Raw genomic sequence first — 4,888 nt, forward strand, 5'->3', positions numbered from 1 at the left:
TTAAAACTCTCATTTATAATATTAGGTCATGATGAAGTATCAGATTTGTAAAAAGAGATACTAAAATTGATTATTGAAATTAATTTATAGAATTACAACTAATGGCGCTCGTTGCATCACGAGGAAAAGTAACATTGTGATAACAGATAAATATCGAACTCTGAAACATAAAGAAAAACAGAAAACGAAGACAATTCACTTTAAAAAAACACATACAGCATCGGAGCGTCATGTTACAGAACTGTATGTGGATTCTGTGACGGCTCGTTATACCGTTACCAGAATAGACTACTCAATTTTCTCGAAGTATCCATATACCACGGATAAGAAGTCCACAATAAGGTGGAATCATACACAAACTCAATTTTCAAAGTGCAAGGATGGAATTCAAGGGATGAGTAACAAACACAATGAAAAAACCATAAATTTTAATACATAAATAAAAACCAGACAGAAAATACACCTGAACCTCTTTGAGTACAGGAAATAAATGAGCTACTATGACACTTAATAATAATTCAACACACGTATACAAAATTAAGATAGCATAACCAACACAATCAACCGAAAATAAGGGGGCCCAGAAAGGAGGAGGAAATCGAAAAGAAAGAATATCCTGACGATTTACAGGCTAATTCCAAACTTGTCACCAAAAAGCTTCGTATTCAAAATGCTTATTATTCTTTTTGAAGAATACAGAATCCTCCACGTCTGGAGGAGTGGTAACACAGGTGGTTAAATAACTCGGGGCCCAGTCGACCAGTCTCAACAGAATCACAGCCGTGATCAATGGAAAAAGGTATCAAACAACCTTACCATAGGACAGCGAGATCACCCTTGCTTTGTAACTGAACCAGAGGTGGTGCGGTGAAACCCAAGGACGTCCGGATTTTATGTTATCTGGAGAGATCTTCCAATCTGAAGATAACCGGATATTCAAAAATCCCTCAGGTCCTGCAGATATGGGCAAATCACCAATAGAGGCTGCATCCACCACGAAGGAAGAGACGGCAGTACTCTTAGTGCACGAAAGCAAGGTCAAAAATCATCCAAAAGTTGACAAGGTCCAGAGAACGACTGCCTGTTCTCCTATCCCATAAGCCAAGAAGTTAACCCCCCTTATCCACAGGGGAGGGACCACTCACACAACCTCCTGAAAGATAAACACGAATGTTAAATAACAAGCAAACAGTTGTTATACAAGAGAGGTGGTCAAACGACAAGTGAAACTTAAAAACTATGTTTAATAATTGGAGTGGGAACCAATGCAGAAGTGCATTGAAGTAGAAACCAATGCAGACTTGCAAAGAAGTAGATGTAAACATAGAAGTGCATGGAAATAAATTTCAGTACAGAAGTGCATTGAAGTGGACATCAATACTGAAGTTACGATGAATTAAAAATCAATGAAGAGGTTTGTTGAGGTGGAAATTATTCAGAAGTGTAATGAGGTAGAAATTAATGCATTGAAGTGGAAAACAATGCATAATTACATTGATAGACAGAGAATCAATGCAGAATTACATTGGGCAGAGAATCAGTGTAGAAGTGAATTGAAGAGGGAATCAATGCAGACATGCATTGAAATAGATATTAATGCAGAAGTGCATTGGAGTAAAATATAATGGAGACCTGCACTGAAGTGAAAATCAATGCAGAGGTGCATTATTAAAGGGGAGTATATCAATTAATCTGTTGATTCATTTACTCCACCATACAAGCTCTCTATCTCTCGATCTCTCTCTTCTTTTCATTTAATGCGTAAAAAAATACTGCAATAATCATGTTTATATCACCCCTCACTTCACCTTGGCACAAGAGACTGTTGCTCCTCGCCTTCATCCAGCTCAAGTTTCGTAACAAAGACCAAGTTGCCTTAGCCTCTTCTCCTTAGGAAGATCATTGCAAAATATCCAATTATGTTATCCCTCATGGCTGGAACCGCTTTGGAATAGTTTCCCTCTCGTTTTCATGAAAATTCTTTGGCTTTTATAACATTGACTGCGATTGTTTATACGAAGAGGATGTAAAACTGTTATGTTTTCTTAATAGAGTAAGGTTTGGTTTGGATATCTCGACATTCTAATTACATCAATCATATCCTTGTTATGATACTTGACAAAACAATGATGATTCTCTAATTGGGTAACTACTCGTCCCTTCTCCTCCTCTCTCTCTCTCTCTCTCTCTCTCTCTTCTCTCTCACTCTCTCTCAGACGTCTCTCTCTCTCATCTCTCTCTCTTCTAATTGTATTAATTGAATCTATACAATGTATAATGATACTAGACACAAAATGATCCTTCTTTAACTGATAAACGGGCCTTCTCTCTCTCTCTCTCTCTCTCTCTCTCTCCCTTCTTCTTATTCTTCATCTTCTTCTCTCCCTACCCCTCTCTAACACTGTAAGTCAAAGAACACTTGTAGTCCAAGAACCAGATCCGGAACCATCAAGGGCCCCACTTCAAGGAGTTGAACGACGTTAAGTAATGACAACAAAGAGTAATTAGTTTGGAGGCGTCGCTTCCAAAATTAGCCTTGAAATTAGCGCTTCTCCCTTTCCCAGGTAACAAAGCAAAGGGATGCCAGAGGTATTCTCATTGGTTGAGAAGATGCTGGGCTAAAATGAAATTAAAGAAAGAGACATCACTAACAATTATGACGTAGTTTGACACAAATTATGTTCCGTTTACAAAGGTCGGATTTTATGATTTTCATAGAGGTGTTCGCTGTAATTCATAATATACATTAGGAATATTCGTCAGGGTGTTAATCTTTTAGGATATAAACAATCTACCACTGAAATGATGTACCTAAATCAGTGCTATGTAAATCGCTAAAAAAAACTGAAAATAAAAGAGTCTGATGTAAAGTACGTGAATATATTAACTTGAACGATGAAATCACTTCTCTAAAATAAATTAAATTTGATAGTAATCTGGCAGAGAGAGAGAGAGAGAGAGAGAGAGAGAGAGAGAGAGAGAGAGAGAGAGAGAGGGGTAGACATGAAGTAAATACTAATGGCAACATTGCCGTTATTGAAGATAATTTTATTTAACCATTTGTAACAGTAAATGTGCAATATTGGCAAGCTATCCAACTGATCATAGCTTAATCACATAAAAATTAATAGAATGCGCTGGATATAACTTTTTTCATCTGATATTTTTATGTTTCGTTCCCTATCTTCTGCACTCAGCATATTTCACCTCAACCTGCAAGAATCTATCTGCTACGAAAATCCTTCTTACCAAGGAAAGATAAATGTGTATTCTTCTATTTGTTGTCTGTAAGATATAAATAATTTATTTCTATAAAACATATTTAAGCCTATTATTACTTCTATTACGCCAAGCTGTACTTTAACAATTATAAATAAATAATGCATTCAATCTTCATTTAGTGTGACGACTGACTCATTTTTTGTGTAGAGCCTAATGGTCTTGCAAAATAATATAATAATAATAATAATAATAATAATAATAATAATAATAATAATAATAATAATAATAATAATAATATGTGGCGCCGTAGCAGAGTGGGTTAGGTCGTCAATGGACTGGTTAAGCAACATTAGGGCTGGTCAGTCGTTGGATGGGTGACCACTCTGCTCGGCGCTGATTCCTTGGGAAAGGATCTTTACCATAATTTCCTCAGTCTACTCAGCTGTAAAATGAGTACCTATCCCTGATGGGGTAGGGTCCAGCTATGGGTTAAATAGTAAAACTCAGCAATGATGTTAAGAAATGAGGGAATAAAATAGACAACAACGTAAATGGAACCTCTGCAACATAGGAGTTTCGTCCGGCAGCCTGGTATTCAACACAATTGAAGGGGAAGACGGTCAGGTACTTGGAGGTCGTCAATCAGCAACTGACCACCATAACAACAGTAACCAACAACCCTAAAGATTGGAGCTACAGAAGCAAACCAAAGGAAGAAATGGACAAGAGAAGAAAATAAGGAAATTAGGAGATGCTACATCAGAAGCAACCGACGGAGAGAGGATATAGAAGAAGGTTGGTCAACAACTTGGAATGAGAGGAAAAACACTCCCCAAATAGAGCAGAGGCTGGCAGACCAAGTAAGGAACATAAGAAAAGAACTGGCTCTCCCCAACAGAAAGAGAAGAACTGGAAAGGGAAATGTCACACGACAACGAATTACACGAAGACGAACTGAGAGACGATGAAACAGAAGACGACAGGGATGATGAGGTATCAAACAACTACACAGAAGAAACACCGAGGACGGAATGGGTAGAAAAGATTAGGACAATGGATGGAGCCAGGATACAAAGATACCACCCCCTCCATGAAAGCCTACAACACCAAGAAATTAAAGGAGAAAACAAGTGAGGTCAATGAAATAATGGGCATGATTCACACCACAATATCACAGAAACAAATAACTTGGGCATATGCAGGAGCAAGATTAGTAGCAGAACTGATGGGGATTCGAACACCAACACACCCGACACAACCAACCCAAAAGAAACCAAAACAGCATCCTCCTTGGAAAAGGCGCCTGGAAAAGCAAATCATGGTGACTTGAGTAAACTGAAAAAGATGGCAGAAAAAAAAGGCTAATAAGCAAGAAAACAAGGGAGGAACTCAACGAGAAATACAAGGTACAAGAGAGGGGACTAAACAGAGGCTTAAGGCCAAAGCACATAAAATCCAACGGTACATGAAACAGGAATAAGGGATACCAACAGAACAAACTATTCAGAACCAACCAGAAAAGACTATACAGCCAAACTAAGACGGGGAGGACAACCAACAAGAAATTCCTGAAGCGGAACCAAGTAAGAGACTCTGTAAAACATATGGAGCAATCCGGTATCACACAACAAACATGCAGCATGGCTCCAGGAAGTCAAGGAGAAGA

The sequence above is a fragment of the Macrobrachium nipponense genome, chromosome 1, assembly GCF_015104395.2.
Source record: "Macrobrachium nipponense isolate FS-2020 chromosome 1, ASM1510439v2, whole genome shotgun sequence".
Classification (NCBI taxonomy): domain Eukaryota; kingdom Metazoa; phylum Arthropoda; class Malacostraca; order Decapoda; family Palaemonidae; genus Macrobrachium; species Macrobrachium nipponense.